At 42.1% G+C, this 20,133-nt stretch overlaps 2 long non-coding RNA genes and 3 other non-coding genes across 5 annotated transcripts in view; 1 reads left to right on the top strand and 4 right to left on the bottom strand.

Annotated features, from left to right (window-relative positions):
* Positions 1-20,133, bottom strand: part of LOC144007448 (uncharacterized) — a 224,785-nt gene that overhangs the window by 125,164 nt on the left and 79,488 nt on the right. The window lies entirely within an intron of this gene.
* trnav-cac (transfer RNA valine (anticodon CAC)) lies at positions 7,276-7,348 on the bottom strand. The gene has a single exon. It is a non-coding gene; the product is annotated as a tRNA-Val (tRNA).
* On the top strand, positions 7,785-7,856 carry trnad-guc (transfer RNA aspartic acid (anticodon GUC)). The gene has a single exon. It is a non-coding gene; the product is annotated as a tRNA-Asp (tRNA).
* trnav-aac (transfer RNA valine (anticodon AAC)) lies at positions 8,569-8,641 on the bottom strand. The gene has a single exon. It is a non-coding gene; the product is annotated as a tRNA-Val (tRNA).
* Positions 17,557-18,713, bottom strand: LOC144006972 (uncharacterized). The gene is made up of 3 exons (XR_013280006.1): positions 18,276-18,713; positions 17,917-17,985; positions 17,557-17,687 (listed from the first exon to the last, which is right to left on the bottom strand). It is a non-coding gene; the product is annotated as an uncharacterized LOC144006972 (long non-coding RNA).

The following is a 20,133-nucleotide window of genomic DNA, read 5'->3' as shown; positions in this document are numbered from 1 at the left end:
GACGCACCCAGCGCCGAGCGTGCCCAGCGTGTGAAAAGAGTGGACAGAGCGCTCAATGTGAACACTGTTTCAAGTGTGGTTCAACAGGACACTTTTCAAGAGGATGCAGAGGAGCTCAAGGGACAGGTAGCAGACCGGAGACTGGAAGTGTCAAATCCCAAAAAGTGACATCAACACAGTTAACACCAATCAAATCCGCTGAAGCGGACAGTAAAGTGCAAGAGCTACTGCTGGAGCGAATAAGACAACTTGAAGCTCAGTTACAAAACAATAACAGTACACATCAAGGGGTAAGTGCCACGTCCACTAACCTACTGACATCACATCGCCAAGCCAAACTGCATGCTCTTATCGGCAAGAAATATCTAGTTGATTGTTGTTTTGAGGGAGTTCCTACAAAAGCATTATGGGACACTGGGTCGCAGGTAACCATAATTAATGAGAACTGGCGTCGTGCTTACCTCCCTCATACTGTCACACGCAGCTTGGAAGAGCTTCTCGAGGATGATGAAGAGCTTGTTGGGAAGGCAGCAAACCAAACAGCTATCCCCTTCTCTGGTTGGATGGAGTTAAAATTCAACCTTAACACCTCACAAAAATGCTCACCGGAACTGTTAGCCCCAGTGTTAATCTCCAGTGAGCCAGGTGTTGCTGAGCCACCCATAATAGGGTTTAATGTGATTGAGCAGTTGATCAAAAGTGGGATGGAGCAATATCCATACTCTACATCAGCATCAATACAAGAAGCATTTTCACTTGACTGTGCAAAAACTCAAATATTCATACAGTTGATCAGGAATACTGTTGAAGACATGAGGGAGGGAGTAGTTCGAGTGGGACAGCCAAGAGTAACTATTCCCCCGCATCAAACTCAGCTGGTGAAGTGTAATGTACGCAGAAGTTCCAGTGCAGATGGACAAGATGCCTTGTTTGAACCGGTAGACAGTTCAAAGTGGCCTGATGGACTGACTTTAAATGAGGTGGCAATAAGCGTGCGGAAGGGAGGCTGGTCAAAAGTTTCGGTGCCAGTTACAAATGAAAGCAGTCGCAGTATCACTCTCACAGCACGCACTGTACTAGGCCATCTCCAGCAGGTTAAAGCAGTTTACCCCGCAAGTGTGCAACCTTTGCAAGCAGAACAGGGAGATGATGCAAACTCAACTAGTGCTAAAAACAAAAATGACAGTGTAATTACAGAAAACAAGACAGATCCACCAGAAGAACGTCAAACCAAACCGTGGGATCCACCTGTGCCTCTTGAACATCTGACCGCAGAGCAACAGGAAAAGGTACGGACAGTGTTAAGGGAAGAGTGTCAAGCATTTTCTAACGGAGATCACGACGTTGGTTGCATCCCATCGCTAACATTGAAAATTAGGCTTAAAGACACTACCCCTGTCACACGTACATATACCTCAGTACCCAAACCACTCCACAAGGAGGTGAAGGAATATTTGGAGGACCTTCTAAATAGAGGATGGATCCAAAAGTCGCGCTCTCCTTACTCCTCACCACTTGTATGTGTACGCAAAAAGGATGGCACACTGCGTCTCTGCGTGGATTATAGGGAGCTAAACCGCAAATCCATACCAGATAGGCACCCCATCCCTCGTGTGCAAGACATTCTGAACAGCTTGTGTGGAAGTGCATGGTTCTCTGTTTTAGACCAGGGGAAGGCCTACCACCAGGGATTCCTGGAAGAGGAAAGCAGACCACTCACTGCCTTCATAACACCGTGGGGCCTCTATGAGTGGGTGCGTATCCCTTTCGGCCTCTCTTCAGCCCCCGCAGAGTTCCAACGCAGCATGGAGGAGTGTCTTACCGGTTTGAGAGATGAGACATGCCAGCCATATTTGGATGATAATCTAGTCCACAGTAAAACATTTGATGACCATCTGCAGGACTTGAGGGAGGTGTTGCGTCGTTACCAGCAGCATGGCGTCAAATTAACTCCGAAAAAATGTGAAGTTTTCAAGAACAAAGTAAAATTCTTGGGAAAACTCGTGTCCAAAGATGGATACACGATGGATCCAGCAGAGCTAGCACCTGTAAAAGCTCTCAAAGACCGAAAGCCAGCAAATGTTGGTGAATTGAGGAAGCTCTTAGGGTTCATATCATATTATCGGCCCTATATCCGAAACTTCTCACGAATTGCTAAGCCACTGTACAGTTTGCTGTCAGCTGACGGGACACCCAAAGTTCTTTCACCCAAACTTGAAGCCAAACGAAGAGCAAGAAAACCAAACAAGACCAATCAACTATCCTCAAGCCAGCGTATTACATGGACCGAGAAACACCAGACTGTGCTTTGTGAACTCATAGACCACCTGCTGCACCCACCTATATTAGGTTACCCTGATTTTGAGCGACCTTTTGTCCTGCACTGTGACGCATCTCAGGAGGGCCTTGGGGCAGTACTCTATCAGAGACAGCAAGGAAAATTGGTAGTTATTGGCTATGGCTCTAGGACCTTGACTCCGCCAGAAAAGAACTATCATCTGCATTCCGGAAAATTAGAATTTTTAGCATTGAAATGGGCAATTTGTGAAAGGTTTAGGGATTACCTCTATTATGCACCATCATTTGTCGTTTACACTGACAATAACCCCTTAACCTACGTCTTGTCATCGGCTAAACTGAATGCCACAATGCACAGGTGGGTGGCTGAGCTTGCTGATTTTGAGTTTACAATCAAGTATCGGCCAGGGAGATCTAATGGAGATGCTGACGGGCTCTCCCGAATGCCTCTTGATATGGACCAGTATATCCTCACATGCTCCAAAGGGGTAGAGCATGATGTTATAGCCACGATAACCCAAGCTATCCATACCAAGGCCCAAAAACAGGAACCATGGATGTGCCCCATCACGATCTCCACAGCGTGCTCACAAAGTGACTGTATGACTTCTCCTATAGCCACCATCTCAAAGCATGACCTGAAAAAAGCTCAAGAGGAAGACCTGATCCTTGGACAAGTGAAAAACTACATTGTAACAAAACAATGGCCTCAAAGTAAGGATCGAGGGAAATATGATGTGTTGGCTGTTCTGAAGAAGGAAAGGAAAAAACTGTACATTGATGACGACGGACTGCTCTACAGGAATACTGCTGCTGGCTCTCAACTGTTGCTACCAAAAAGATTCCATCCCCTTGTTTATAAAGAGCTACATGAAAAGATGGGTCATCTTGGGGCTGAACGCACACTATCGCTCATCCGCGAAAGATTCTTCTGGCCACACATGCAGCGTGACGTGGACCATTATGTGACAAAGGTATGCAGCTGTCTCAAAAGAAAGCGCCCTAACAAGCCAACTAGAGCACCTTTGACCAACATAGTGACCACCTACCCGTTTGAACTGGTATCCATAGACTTCCTGCACTTAGAGCCAAGTAAAGGGGGCTATGAGTATGTGCTCGTGGTCATGGACCATTTTACAAGATTCGCCCAGGCATATGCATGCACAAATAAGTCAGCAACAACTGCAGCAAACAAACTGTTTGGAGATTATGTGCTCAGGTTTGGGTTCCCGGCCAAGTTGCACCACGATCAGGGCAGGGAGTTTGAGAATAAGTTGTTTCACAAACTCCAAGAGTACTGTGGCATTCAAGGTTCCCATACAACTCCATACCACCCTGCTGGGAACGGCCAAGTTGAAAGGTTTAATCGCACATTACTCTCCATGCTAAGAAATCTGCCAGAGAAAGCTAAAGCGGATTGGAAAAGCTCGCTGGACAAAGTGGTGCATGCGTATAATTGTACACGACATGAGACAACTGGTTTCTCTCCACATTACTTACTCTTCGGTAGGGGTCCCAGGCTGCCCATTGACATCATGTTTGGTCTGACCCCTGGTGGCGATGAAGAGAAAAGCACATCCCATAGTGAGTATGCTGAAAAGTGGCGCAAACGCATGTTGGAGGCATACAAGATCGCTTCAAAAAGTGACAGTAAAGGGCAAGCCAGGTCAAAAGTGTACTATGACAGAAAAGCGTATGGTGCAGAACTTCAACCAGGCAGCAGGGTGCTGGTGCGCAACTTCTCTGAGCGAGGTGGCCCAGGGAAACTCAGGTCGTACTGGGAGGAGAAAGTCCATACTGTTGTTGACAAGAAACCTGACATTCCTGTTTATGTGATCAAGCCTGAGAGAGGTGCCGGAAAGACCCGAGTCATTCACAGGAACTTGTTGCTTCCTTGCGACTACCTGCCCATTGAAGAAGACGTTCTGCCGACACGCATAAAACCTGCAAAGACTAAACAGAAAAGTGTAAGAGATGAAGAGGATACTAACATCACCACTGAGGATTCAGAGAGTGAGACGGAGTGGCAAGCAATCATTGCAAAACCAACCCGGAGTCAGCTGAGAGCAGATGCAGAAGAGTTCCACCCACAACCAACCCCTAGACAAGATGACACGAGCATCTGTGAGGAACTTCCAAGAGATGACTCTGAGGCTGCTCCGGATGATGGTCTGCGAGGTGCTGATGACGGTGGGAAGTCCGAGCTGGAGGATCAATTGCTAGCTGAGGTTCCGTCCAGACCCACTACAGCCCAGAGCCCAACAGCATCATCTGATGAAGCAGACGAGGATGCTAGGCTCCAGCCAGCCACCTTCCGACAATATCCTTTCAGAAACCGAAAACCACCTAAAGCATTCACATATGACACATTAGGTCAGCCTTCTATTACATATAGAAATGTGTAGTGATACTGTTTTTGATGTTATGTCATTAGTCCTACACCGAGTTGATTTAATTTGTTAAGTAGTGGAAATTTATGCACTTTCACATTGAGGACACATTGACACTTTTGGTGACTTCGGTCATAGCACAGTCTGAAAAGAACACAAGCACCTCACAAGTAAAGGTAACAGCCTTATGAGCGTGTAGATAGAGACATAGCCTAGAGTACAAGAATCTTCTTTCAGTAGAGGTACCTTGCCTGTGAAACAGAGCATTCCTTTAGATATCACTTGGCCAGTGGTATCGCCCGGTGCACATGGTGGAAAAGGGAGATGTACGCCATGTGTTGGACTGTTGATGAACATTCGGTGCCTCCTTCGTTTGAACTGACTCCCACTCTGGAGGCTGTGCCTCTGAAGTTGAAGACTTTTGAAAAAGGGACTGTGTGTAATGTCGGGACGCCATTAATTTTGCAGGGGAGAGTGTGGGATAAGCAGTATTTTTGCAGTGTGGTATAACACCGCCCACTTCATATTGTATGTGTATATTTTTTATTTTTTTTTGTTATTACTACATGTTGCCGAATTTATGTTGGACTTATATAGACATCAACACTTTTCGTCAGGAGACAGTTGGGAATCCATGCAGGCGGGCGTAGGCAGCTAAGGGGTCCTCACAGGTCCTAGTCAGTTAATTCCTTCCGTGAGAATGGTGTGGTCATGTCGTGTCTCGTGTGTTGCAGGTAAGCGCTAATTATTTACAAATGGGCTTCATGTAACTTTATTTTTGGTACTTTTTACTCGTCCCTTGTTGTGTAAACTAGTCAGTTAATTCCTTCCGTGAGAATGGCGTGGTCATGTCGTGTCTCGTGTGTTGCAGTGCATGTGCGCGATTAAAGACATCGAAAGTACACTCTCTCTCTCTCAAGTGTCTTCATCCAGTCCCAAGTGCTACATTTACATTTCAGTAGCATCACTATTCAAGCTACTTCCCTGTTTACAGAGCGCTAGCAAAGTAGCGCTCAGAGACGCTTCATTTCCCGGATGTTGTAAACATAATGCAAAAGACGTTACGCATCTTGGGGAGGAGTCTACCGTCAACGCCGTGCTCGCGACACGGCGCGCGCGCGCACAACGAGTGACAACATGCAACAGTTAGCAGAAGCTAACCCATTGCTATCGAGTCCTCTCGGTGCACTTGTATGTCCCGGGCCGGCGTTGGTACTGCGCGCGAGCCAAAAAGAATAACTCCCGTGACGATCCAATGCATGGATTCAAACGACACAGGTATGTCCCACAGCCAACACACCAGCTAAGCTAAAAGCACACTGCAAGTATCTCATTTCTCAGTTTGTGGCTCCCTGTCAATGTATACAACTAGCATGAGCAATAGATAGGAGAACTGAGACGTGCCCGTGATTACGTCATCAAACGCAAAATGAACGACAGCCCAAAAAAACAAAACATAAACAGTAGTGATTCCGTGGTCATCATCTTGTCTCAGATTAAAAAAAACAAAAAGATGTCATACATTAACCAAAAATGAATGTGATGGCAAAAGAAAAACAAATATTGTTAAAAACAAAAATTGTTGATAAAAAGGGAAGGGCACTTTTGGAAATATTTTTGGATATATTAAGTGGTTAAAATGTGTTTGATAGATTTATTGTTCCATAAGGTGGCTTCATATTTCTTTTGGCTGGACGGTAGGTTTATTTCATGTCTTAAATTTATGTTTCTGAAATACTTCACAATGTGCACATATTCTGTTTAATTGTGTTGGTGTCTTTTTAAAGGTTAAATATTTATATTTCAAATTGAATTATCAGCCTTTTTTTCCTGATCCTTATTTTGAATTTAAAAAAAAACACAAAAAAAAAAAACTATTATAACTCTCAATAACGACTAATAAATATTTAACCTGATACATTTTTCAGTCATATCGCCCAGCCCTTTGTTGCGGTCCATTTAAATAATTGATTCAATATATAAAAATATAGAAGACATTTTGGTGGTGTTGTTTTTTTTAAACACATTTGTAGATACTGTAAAAATTTGTGGTGTTTTAAGATTAATGTTTACAAGCAACAAATGTCACTATAAGTTTTGAATATTGAAATGAATCGTATCGAATCGAAAATCATATCGTTCCCAAACTTAATTGAACCGCATCGAACCGTTCTGTTCTGAAAGATAATCGTTTTTCAATCGAATCGCAACCTGTGTATCGAGATACATATCAAATCTGCCTCATGTCAGAGATTCCCACCCCTAGTTTCCACCCGGTTTCGAGCCAGGGACCGTTCGAGTGTTAGGCGAATGTGACAACCACTACAGCATGGAAACAGACGTTGGTGTTTACTCTGTTGGCAGGATTGGCAAACAGCATAGCTGTCTGGCATTGATTTTAGTGACAGTTTTCCCTCTACGCCTGTCCATGGAGCAATCATAGAGTCATTTCCTCGTTAGTATAGTGGATAGTATTTCCGCCTGTCACGCGGAAGACTGGGGTTCGATTCCCCAACGGGTTGGTGGTGCCTGTGCGATTTGCTTTTTGGATACTCAGTTTTCATTGCAAATACAAAGAAAATTACGCTGTCTCCACCCGGTTTCGAGCCAGGGACCTTTCGCGTGTGAGGCGAATGTGATAACCACTACACCATGGAAACAGACACTGGAGTTTCACCTGCTGACAGGGTTGGCAAAGAGCATAGCTGGCTGGCATTCCCGATTTTAGTGACAGTTTTCCCTCGCCGCCTGTCCAGGTAACAAACGCAGAGTCCTTTCCTCGTTAGTATAGTGGATAGTATCTCCGCCTGTCACGCGGCAGCCCGGGGTTTGATTCCCTGACGGGGAGGTGGCTGTATGTACAATTCAGTTTTTGGATACTCAGTTTTAATTCCAAATACAAAGAAAATTGCCCTGTTTCCACCCGGTTTCAAGCCAGGGACCTTTCGAGTGTTAGGCAAATGTGACAACCACTACACCATGGAAACAGACGTTGGTGTTTACTCTGTTGGCAGGATTGGCAAACAGCATAGCTCTGGCATTTTTTAGTGACAGTTTTCCCTCTACGCCTGTCCATGTAGCAAACATAGAGTCCTTTCCTCGTTAGTATAGTGGATAGTATCTCCGCCTGTCACGCGGAAGACTGGGGTTCGATTCCCCAACGGGGAGGTGTTGCCTCTGCGATTTGCCTTTTGGATACTCAGTTTTCATTGCAAATACAAAGAAAATTGCGCTGTATCCACCCGGTTTCGAGCCAGGGACCTTTCGCGTGTGAGGAGAATGTGATAAACACTACACCATGGAAACAGACACTGGAGTTTCACGTGCTGACAGGGTTGGCAAAGAGCAAAGCTGGCTGGCATTCCAGATTTTAGTGACAGTTTTCCCTCGCCGCCTGTCCAGGGAACAAACGCAGAGTCCCTTCCTCGTTAGTATAGTGGATAGTATCTCCGCCTGTCACGCGGAAGACTTGGGTTTGATTCACTGACGGGCAGGTGGCTGCATGTGCAATTAAGTTTTTGGATACTCAGTTTTCATTGCAAATACAAAGAAAATTGCCCTGTTTCCACCCGGTTTCGAGCCAGGGACCTTTCGCGTGTTAGGCGAACGTGATAACCATGAGACCATTGAAACAGACGTTTGTTTTCACTCTGTTGGCAGGATTGGCAAACAGCATAGCTATCTGGCATTTTTAGTGACAGTTTTCCCTCTACGCCTTTTCAGGTAGCAAACACAGAGTCCTTTCCTCGTGAGTATAGTGAATAGTATGTCTGCCTGTCACGCGGAAGACTGGGGTTCGATTCCCCAACGGGGAGGTGGTGCCTGTGGTATTTGCTTTTTGGATACTCAGTTTTCATTGCAAATACAAAGAAAATTGCGCTGTCTCCACCCGGTTTCGAGCCAGGGACCTTTCGCGTGTTAGGCGAATGTGATAACCACTACACCATGGAAACAGACACTGGAGTTTCACGTGCTGACAGGATTGGCAAAGAGCATAGCTGGCTGGCATTCCCGATGTTAGTGACAGTTTTCCCTCTACGCCTGTACAGATAGCAAACACAGAGTCTTTTCCTCCTTAGTATAGTGGATAGTATCTCTGCCTGTCACGCGAAGACTGTGGTTCGATTCCCCAACGGGGAGTTGGTGCCTGTCCTCTTTGCTTTTTGGATACTCAGTTTTCATTGCAAATACAAAGAAAATTGCCCTGTTTGCACCTGGTTTCGATCCAGGGACCTTTCACGTGTAAGGCGAATGTGATAACCACTACACCGTGGAAACAGACACTGGAGTTTCACGTGCTGACAGGGTTGGCAAAGAGCATAGCTGGCTGGTATTCCCGATTTTAGTGACTGTCAGGTTTAAACACCATCTATGACATTTTTAAACTGCACAAATGAGGAGACAGACATTAAAATGAGAAAAACAAGGCCTTTACTTGTACAAGGAGAGATGAGCGAGAGATGTGTGCTGGTCACAATCCTCTGGCCCACTCTGACACACATTCACATTTCTTGTCTTTTCATGGAGTTCGCTAACAAATGGTCACAAAAGGAGGTGGAGACATAGCAGTGTTGTGGCATCACAAATACAACAGTCATAAACACAGGAGACATCCTCTAACCATAAAACTTTTTTACGACCACTAATCCTTGAAGGCTGTCTATTGTCCTGGTGTGAAGTTCTTCATTCCTGCATTCCAGACGTCCTTAGGTTGAATACACATACAGCAACCCAAACTGATAGTGAAATACTGAGTACATGCTTTAAAATTAACTCTATGCAATAAAAGAGAAAATATGGAATAATATCTACATAATAATCCTAACATTTCCCTCCTGTTATTACATATTTACTCAAAGTCTCATACCATGTATTTGTTAAAAAAGCAAAACATCACCATCACAGTGCATAACACAATTTTTTCCATTACACAAATAAGTCCTTTGTCAACACTATCAATACCACATAGAGCATGACGTAACATTTCTCTTTCCATCATAAAACCCCTTATTAGTAAAATTATCATAAGCACAATATAATTCAACGTGTCGTCTTTAAAGTGCAATCAATGTTGTAAGGGAAATCGGTCCAATTAATTATTAAATCAATAATTGTTAATTATTAAATTAATAATCAATTGGCTCATTAATTGAAGGAGACTCAAACTTAATATTCAAATTAAGTTGAGCTTGCCTGCGGAGCACCACATCTCTTTTTGATAATTTTATCAGGATAACAGATGAGAACCTCGTTGAATCAGTCATTAAAATGAAGGTTGTGCCCTTACTACAATTTTGTGAGTTCTTTGTTCAGCTTAGAGGTCACTATAAATTGTTGAAACACACACACAGTAAACCAGGGGTTGAGTTTTGTGCACGTTTATTCTCTAACCTAGGTGGGATAATCTACTTAGAATTTAAAGAAGCAAAACTAACTACTATGATAGGCAATGAAACGAGAACTAAAATAATAAAAATAATCAAAGGAGAAGAAAAGAAGAAAAAAGAAACGGTCTTAGCCAAGGTGATGGATTTCTTAAATTGAACCAACATGGGACCCACAATCAACCTAGTTTGCACCAATTTGTACTAGGGCGAAGGCCTGCAAAGTTGCACTTACAGAGGGGGTTGGTCTCAGAAGCAGGACCCTGGATGGAGACTCGCCAAGCCCGTTTGAAGAAGGGATGAAGAAGGTTCAGTTCAGGAGAGGGAGAGACAGGTCGTCCGGCTGGCCAACTGAGCGTCACGGGGTCAACCTGCTGGCTGGGAAGGGCCCTTTTTGGTTGAGGCCTGGTGTGCCTGGAAAGGCACCATCCGTTTGAGCCTTGTGCAGGGACCAAAAGCAGCGTGTTTCGCTGCGCCTGTCGCAACACGCGATGGCTTCTGTGCGTTGCCGTGTGCTGGAGGTTAAGCTAGCTGGGCTAGCCCTTTGTCTGGCAGCCGCGCCGATGGAGACCAGGAAGGAGCCAAGGAGCAGCGAAGAAGCGGGAGCCAAAGAGCAGCGGAAGAGAAAGCAGCACGCAGGGAGCGTGCTTTTAAATTGGGAAGGCGGCGGCCTCCACACCAGGGGTCTGGTGACCAAAGTGGAAAGTTACCAGCTGGGGGAGGATTTTGGAAGACTAATCAGATTGAATCTGGATCCCATGTTTGTTGAGATTCTAAGGTCAGAATTCAATCAATGCAACACGTACAATTGAATACCTCAAATGAAATGTTACCTAGCTTACACTGTTAAAACGTGCATACACGTGAAAGTTTAGTGGAGAATCTGCCACTGCAATGGAACATTTTCATGACATTTCATGGAGTCAACATTTCACAAATGGCAAACATAACATTTCATAATTCATTGTTCTGTTGCAAAATAAGAAAGTCAAGTTTCTAAGAAGGCTTTTACTGTCCTGATTTGTGTGTGTGTGTGTGCGCGTGCGCGTGTCAATCAGAGCATTTGTGGCTGTTTGTGGGGGATGTTCTTGTGCTCCCCACCCCCCACAGTGGCATGTTCAGGCCACAGGAGCTCAATTCCTTTGGAACTGAGGTTGCAAAAAGTTACAACCGGCCGATAATCGTTACAATGTGTTGTTGCTCTAATGTGTGTATGTAGGGTAGTAACTGGAGGCTGCCACAGGGTGGCACGGTGCAGCACTTCATGGGTTACATGTACATTATCCAATGTTTCTGTATGTAATTCTCAGCATTAATAATTCAACCAGCTGTCTCTCTTCCTCTTCAAGATGGCCCCAAAAACAAACATCAAAATCAAAAAGACAGCCCCAACTGAGTCTGATCGCATCTTACTCTCCATTTGTTTCAGGAAAGGGACTCGTCTCCTTGAGTTGTCCCTTCTGACACGTCCTGCACTGTAGACAGGCCCTGGACTTCACAGCGGTTGGGGGAACTTTGAGGGTAGCAAACAATGTGCTCCCAACCTCTTCAATGACTTACTTGGTCAGACTTTTCACAGCGAGTCAAGCTGCTTGTTTCTCCTCTGACCTTAATTCAGTCAGGCTTCGCCCCGCAACCTGGCAAGCTGTTAGTCAATGGTACCTGTTTTGTGCCATGTGATAGGTGAATCCAAGAGAGTCGTTCAGCGATCTTCACAACCTTCGGCGCCAACAACACTTACAAGGGCCTTCCCACCTTGGGCTGGACCTTCAATCAAACTCAGTCACTACCCTTGATGGGAGGCTTGCCTTCCTGCTGAGATAGAGAGTCATCTGGCATTTTATTAAACATTTTCACTTCCTTATCATTTAAACAATCTCCTCATATAGTCACTTAAATCAATTTCGTTCATCTGTACAGCTTAACAGGTTATTACAATAGGCAAATTTAAATGGGCTACCACATGAAATTTCAAACAAGCTTAACTGTCTTAGTCCTTTTACAATTTCCCAAATGACTTAATCATAAATTATCTTATCTCCATGCTTTGATCATGTATTTTTCTCTCTTTTCTGTTTTTCCCTTAACAATGTGACATATAAAGTCTTCTGCCCTCAGTTAGCGCAACTTAGGCAGCGAGCTAAACATGTGAAAGAGTTCCAAATAAAGACACGTGGTTGCTGTAGTCGTGGCTCTTTACTTCCTTCTTTTCTATTTTGTGAAACTGCAACATACAGATTGAAACAAGACATAAGTGCTTCTGTCTACAAATAAGTGTACAGTGTGAGAAATACTATTTAACTACCACGAGTAGGCCAACAATAACTTTAGCACAAGTTAGCAGCTAACGGCTAATAACATCGAGTCACCGCCTTTTCAAAGAAAGTTCACCACCAAGAAACCTAAAATAATCACAAACACAAATACGTCAAAGCGTTATGACTTACAGATTATGCTCTGCCAAGGCTCCGAAATAAAAAACAATGATGAGACTAGAGGAAAATCTTGCGTTCCCTCCCGTGCTGTGACTGCGTGTGCAGGTCCTCAAAAACATAGCTGGTATTTTCATTGCTTCGCCACTCGGCGGCTCCGGTTCACTTAACAAAATCAAACACATGAACACACAATGACAAGGGCGACATCTACTGGCAAAAATAGAACATAACATTTCTACATAAAAATTGACTGAGCAATATGCCTCAATTTACTGTCGTATGAGGGACAGAACATAAAGTGACTTTCATTCATTACTCCAAATAACTAGTATGTCATATTAGAGACATGATCTATTCACACAATGCTTCTACCATAATAACAACATCCAGTTATTTTTCTGGAACAATTTCAACTCATTGTTAAATTTTTTAAGACCATTCATCAGTACTTGTTAATATTGACATTGTCTTACTTTTTGTTCAATTCCATAAAATCCATAACCACTAACAAAATTGTAGAATATTAGAAACATCAATTCCATGTATAACAAAATTCCCTTTTTCTACTCAGCTTATCTTTTTACTACCATGTTCCCATCTAATGTAGAGACCAAGACTAGGCCTAATCCCATTTAATATAATTCTGCTTACTGGTTTCGTTTCATCTTTGTTTTTTATGTTCACCTTGTTGAAATAAATGGGCGTTTTTCCACCAACAACAATTACCAGGGTAATTAAAATTCCTCATGGGGCATCCAAGTACTATCTCGGCAGCAGGGTCTCGCTAACCTAGGCTGGTTACTTTGAGGGGTCAGTATTTTTACATCAGCTCGACTCAATCAAACTCATTTAAATTAATTACAGAGAACTCTAAGACACTGTAAAAACACAATTCTAAATTCCCTGCTGAACTTTTACAACCAAAAACTCACTTTACCCAGAATTCAAAATCCTGGGCATGTTGTTGGAAAAGCAGCTATTAATAATTGTGCTCTTTTAAGAACATTCCAATTCAATTATAAATGCCATTTTTCATTTTAATCAAATACAAATCTCAGCTATTCATTTATTTTAAATAACTCACCACTAATAATATGTTTGCCTTCTAAACCATTTTAATAATCTTTTCCCTTCAATGCCTATTTTACGTATCAGGTTCTGGTGAGGGAGAATTTGTTAGATTTCACACTCAATCACAGCAGGAGCGAAAACAGAATTCAATTAGGAAAACATTCCTCCGTGTAACCAATCTTTTATACAAACTTTAGGACTATATTCAAAACAACATTGTAAAGGCTCTTTCTTGCAATTTTATGTTGTTCTCTAATCTGGATCTGCATGAGTCACACCAAATCTATTAGTAAATGCAAACACCACAGTAATGAACCTTTAGAACATTTAACTCCTAGTAAGTATTTTCAAATTCAGTCAATAAGGTTTAAATTCTTACTCTGTTAGAAAGTCATGAAATAATGGCATTTCCAGATAGAAGCTTCTATTATCAGTGTGATATCAAGGCCTTCCCCATTTGGCAATTTGACAAATGGTGCCTCTACAAACTTTACAATATCGTCATTGCTGAAAACCATCATTGCTTACTTAATTCAAAGTTTCAAATTTCTTTAAACTAGTATTTAGTAGACCAGATTTGCATTATTTATCAAATAGTCTATATCATTTGCTTTAACTTTCTACACTCATTAGAGGGTTCATTACCATAATTTAAACATACTCTTTGTCACGCCGCCACCAGCGTGGCGGTTCACGCTTTTATTTTTATAGTCATATTCCCGTTTTATTTTGAAAGTGTTAACTCTACTCTCACCCCAGGTCACTTGCCCTTCCTGCAGTTCACTGATTACTCGGGGTGGGACAAAAAACCGATTCGACCGAACCATCGGTCGTCAAGGGGAGCTAAACGGCCGTATCGGTAGCAGACTTGTCAACCGATACAAAATCCGCCGGGAATCCTTAGATACATCGCTTGTAAAGCTGTGGACCGGATATCGCGTGGCTGTGAATCGGTTGCGAGTGAGGCTTTATGGTTTTCATAACAATAGCAAGAGTTCTGCGCCGTGCTCTACTTGTTTTGTTTACATTTCAGTAGCATCACTATTCAAGCTACTTCCCTGTTTACAGAGCGCTAGCAAAGTAGCGTTCAGAGACTCTTCATTCCCCGGATGTTGTAAACATAATGCAAAGACGTTACGCACCTTGGGGAGGAGCCTACCGTCAACGCCGTGCTCGCGACACGGCGCGCGTGCGCACAACGAGTGACAACATGCAACAGTTAGCAGAAGCTAACCCATTGCTATCGAGTCCTCTCGGTGCACTTGTATGTCCCGGGCCGGCGTTGGTACTGCGCGCGAGCCAAAAAGAAAAGTTATTTGAAGTCAATTATATGAGTATTAATAAGACAATATATGACGATCTAAATAGGTGGAGTTTGCTCCCTCTTGATTTTGGCAGTAGAATTAGAACGGTAAAGATGATTTAAAAAAAAAAAAAAAAAAAAAGAACGGTAAAGATGAATATCCTTCCGAGACTTCTGTATCTTTTTTTGTCATTGCCGGTAGACATCCCCCCGAGACAATTTAGAGAATGGAATCAACATATTTCACGATTTGTTTGGAATAATAAGAAACCCAGAGTCAGACTTGCTACCCTCCAGCTTCCAGTGGAAAGAGGTGGTATGGCCCTCCCGTCCCTGAGGGATTATTATTTAGCAGCACAGTTGAGACCTCTGGTAAACTGGTGTAACCCACTTTATATAGCTAAATGGAAAACTATAGAGCTCTCTTTGACTGATGTACCAACACAAGCATTGCTGGGATATGCAGGAATGGTAAAGGAAACATTACAAACAACTAGCCAGTGGGTTAAGTTTTCACTGAAAGTGTGGGAAGAAGTGGTTAAGAAATTTCACCTCCAGGAACAGATTACTTTACTTAGGTGGCCAGCATATGATTCTGAATTTACACCATCTTTGTTAGACCATAGTTACAGGCGATGGATCTATGGTGGCATTACCTCTATGTGCAGAATTGTCAAAAACTGGGAGCTCAGAAGCTTTGATCATTTATATCAGAGCCATGGGTTAGGCAGGCAGGATTTTTATAGGTACCTGCAGCTCAGAGATTATTTTTATAAAAAATTGAGAGGTCGTGACCCAGTAGTTCAATCAAAGATTGTCTGTATATTTGTGGATGCTTACGACTCAGTCAGTAGCAAAGGATTAATAAGTAAGTTATATAATGGTATTGTTTCATTAAATATGGTCACCACGGACTATGTGAAGCATCGCTGGGAGAAAGAACTGAACATCGAAATAACGGACAACATGTGGGTGGATTCTTGGAAAATGCACGCTTCTTCTACTGTCTCCTGGACTTGGAGGGACTTTTGCTGGAAAAACGTAATTCGCTACTTCATTACTCCTAAGTGGAAGTCTAAACAGACTGGTACACAGTTGAGCTGCTGGAGGGAATGTGGAGTGCCTATGGCGGATCACGCTCATATATTTTGGTCCTGCCCCTCCATCCAGTTTTTCTGGAAGGAGGTGGCAGGGATTGTTTCGAGGGTTTTGCATCTCGATATATGTGTGTCCTTTTCAGTTCTTTATCTGGGAATTATACCGGAAAGATTGGAAAAAAGCGATGTTTATCTTTATCGGATTTTGTTGGCAGTTGCCAAGAAGGCTATCACAAAACACTGGATGCAGAAAACCTGTCCCAGTGTGGACCTTTTTATTAATATTGTAAAACAGATACATGTCTTAGAGCAGATGACATATACCATTCGTCTTCAAAAAGATCTGGGTTAAAGACGATGGCAGAAATGGTATGCATACCTGAGTAATGCTGCAGATTGTCTGTAAGGATGTGTCATTTGAGGTATTTTATTTTTGGTTTAGGCATTTTTTTTGTATTTTTGTTTGGTAACATCTCGGACCTCTTCTTCCTCTCCTTACAGAAATTGCTTTTTTTTTGTTTGTTATTTTTTTGTTATTTTTGTATTTGGTAATCCCTTGCAATGTTGATTGTTCTTTGCAAAAAAAACAAAAAAAAAAAAAAAAAAGCAATTTCTGTAAGGTTGTATTTGCACAGTATTTTTTTAGAGTTATTTGGTAAGCACAGCTTCCAGGTTTTGTTCCACAAAAACAAGCTTGTTTTTTTTACACATGGTTTTACTATAAAGTGAACATTTTTTTACACATGAATTTACTATACAGTAAACATTATTTTACGGAAAAAAACCTGGAAGTTCCGGTCACCAGAATAACTAGTAATTAAAAATACTGTGCAGATACAAACAACCTTACTGAATTTGTAACTTTTAAACTTGTTGATTCAACAGTCATTTACAGACAGCTGAAGAACAACAGGTTAACATGGGTTAGTGGAAGAGTGGCTGGCTTGTACACCTAAGGTTGTTGGTACGATCCTGGCGCAGTGTGAGTGCGTTGAAGACAAATGACAAGATATTCTAAGTCCAGTTGTTTCTGATGCTGTGAAATGAGTAGTCAAAGCACTTTGAGCTACCTTGTAAGGTAGTAAAGCGCTACACAAATGAAAGACCATTTTCCAAGAACATACTGATTTGTACTATTTTGTTCTGCAAAATTTACATACAGATTGTGTTTATTATACATTGAATCCTAGTATAATTCAGCATAAGTTACCGTTTATTATACATTCAATACAAGTAGAATAAACAAGTTATTCTGTAAAATTGTTTACATTTCCTCAATGTAGTTTTTACATAATTTCCCTGGTAACCTCAGCTGCCATTTTTTTCCCTGTAAAAACAACGGGATTGTTTTTACAGTGTATATGCACAATACTTTGCACTGCACATATTTGGAATGAGTTTCTTAGAAATGTTTGTACCGTAGATTGATTTGCACAGACTCGGTGTGAAGTACTGTTAAAGTGTACCTCCAGAGCAGGATTTCGAGGTATTAATGGGGAAATCTTGGAGCATATATTGTAATGTTTGATAAATACCTGGCATTCCCATTTTTGAATACTCACTTTTATTTCTGTTGCATCGGTGGTATGCAGCTCAAATCCGTAAATTGAGGTGCATGTTTTCAGGTGGCTTAACTTTATTTTCTTGCCAATCGTCAATTTGAAAAGGTTCGCCTCCCTCCATCTGACAATTTTTACCTCCACTCCATCCTGTAAAATAAATGTCCAATGAGTACCAACTGCTGAAATGTAGATTTATATATTCCATAGACTTTTACGTTAAACTGAAAAGTATTTTGTGTAATAAATTACTTTCAGGTTATGTTTCGTCTATCTGCATGTGAATGGCAACAATGTTAGAAATAGGCTTCATCCGGTGAGTGTGTGTGTGCGCGTATGTGTGCGTGCGTGTGGGTGTGTGAGTGTGAAATCTGCTTACTTTTTTTAAGAATATGATTCCCATTGGGACTGTGCTTCCTTTGCTTTTAACCAAACGGATTCTGCGCATCTAAGAAAAAAAGGCACATGTTTCATACACACTATTCAGAGAGAGAGAAAGAGTGAGTTTGAGAGTGAGAGTGAGAGTGAGAGAGAGAGAGAGAGAGAACAAGAGCAAATATGGCAGAATAAGAGCAAGAGAAAGTGTGGTGGCGAGAGAGAGAGTGCAATAGAGGAGGTAAGAGACAAAAAGAGAAAACAGGGGGAGAGAACAAGAGAGGAAGAGAATAGGGAAGAAAGGAAGCAAGAGACAGAATGAGAAAGGGAGAGTGAGAAAACAAAATATTAAAGTAAAATTACATCAGTAACGGTGCCCTCGGTTGTCAGCAGGGCTCCAGCTTCTTTTGCCATTGCATCTTTGAGTGGAACTTCAGTTGCAACAGGGAAAAGCAAGGCCCTTGCCTGTTGTTCGATTTGCGCTGGCACGTGTATTGCCGCAGCTATATATATGGCTGTATTTCCACGTGAGAGGATTACGCCTTCCTCTTTCCCCACCCCATAATTTGAAAAGCGGTATGTCCCGCCTATTTGAATTTCTGAGGCCAGGGCCTCAAACAAAATGAACTTGCACACGTGGCGGCCATCTGTAATGGCCGCCACGGTGTTTTTGAATGAGGCCCCAGCCTCAATCGTGCCATCCTCTCTTATGGCCCAATTTTTGTATTTTGTGGACACAATACTAGCAACCACTTTTGCACTAAAGGACCTCTGGGGTTGGTTTGGGGTCCACAGGTTCTCCATTCTGGAGAAAAACAAAAAACAGATCAAATCAAAATGATTGCTTCCCCACATGTACTTCAGGTAATCTACATAATGACTATAATTGGTATCAGCAAATGCCACGTTTTATTTTATTTTTTTTGGTACAGCCTACCTCTGGTAAATGTGTTCAAATGGGTCTCATTTTTAAAGTCTTTGTTATGATCCTACCAAGGATTGAACCTACAACATCCCAGTGTCAGGTGAGACACTCTACCAATAGGCCATGGAGCTGGTCATGCCTATTGACCTATCTAGATACACATTTCTATTTTTAAACTCTATTTTATAAGTATAAATACATTTACAATACAATAAATTGATACGATAAACGTATTTCCAAGTGATCTATTAGACTTACTTTCTAATGTAAGCAATTTCATTGGTTGTTTGGCTAACCAATAAAATTGGCATTCCTGTAACCACCCGGAATGGTCAATGTCTGACCAATCTATTGATTAATCAAGCCAATATGAGATTAACCTACTCGATTGGTAGTTTTTTTTTAACCAAACCATTTTTAGAGTGATACATGAACACATATTTAAAAATTCATCTTCATCAATTATTTTACATCAAAATGTTTTGTTAACATACAGCGCAGTGGGAATTGTGCTGTTTCCCACGAAAGTGACGTGAGGGAGATAGGAGAAAAACAAAGACGGGTAGAGCGACACAAACGACAACCGAAGACGACCGTGTGTGTGTGTGTGTGGGGGGGGAGCACTGTGCGCACTTTGCCGCGAAAGCGAGCACCGCTTCTGCTTATTAGAGTCACTGTGAATAACCGAATGGCACATTTGAAGGATACTCTAAGGTTGTGAACAGTCGGAGTGAAGCAGAACGCACTCGAAGCCTATTTCCAAACGCGCTCTATACAGTTCTATCACTCGCGAAACCCGGATGTACCCCCAAAACATAGCCCCCACCCTTGTGTTCATTTTCAGTCCATGTAACAAACACGCACACACACTCAAGACTACGTGGGTCTTTTTTACTATCGGAGGAAAATGAAAAGTTGCGGAAATAAACGACAATATACATTAAAAAGTGTGGAATGTATTTAAATATTTAAATGTTTATTCACGTTCATACACGTTTACGTGATATAATTAATTAAAGAAAGTGTTTCCTGACAATATTCGTGTTGGCTACTCAGAACAATAAAGAGAAGTCCTGCTTCTTGTCACCCTGCTGACAGTCAGTGTTCTTTGGTGAACCTGTTTTGGCCCCCATTCTCTTTTTGTCAATAGGAATATATGGGACAAATTAGTTAAAATTGGCGTGATGCTGCAGAGGGCTCAGAAAGGTTTGACTATAGATTACAATGTGTTCAAATATCACAATCATTACCTTTTCTACAATTGCATAGCAAAATTGTAATATGTCATGCTGATGT

This window comes from Festucalex cinctus, chromosome 19 (genome assembly GCF_051991245.1).
Source record: "Festucalex cinctus isolate MCC-2025b chromosome 19, RoL_Fcin_1.0, whole genome shotgun sequence".
In the NCBI taxonomy this organism is placed as follows: domain Eukaryota; kingdom Metazoa; phylum Chordata; class Actinopteri; order Syngnathiformes; family Syngnathidae; genus Festucalex; species Festucalex cinctus.
Note: the sequence above shows the minus strand (reverse complement) of the source record. Positions and strands in the feature narration are given on the sequence as shown.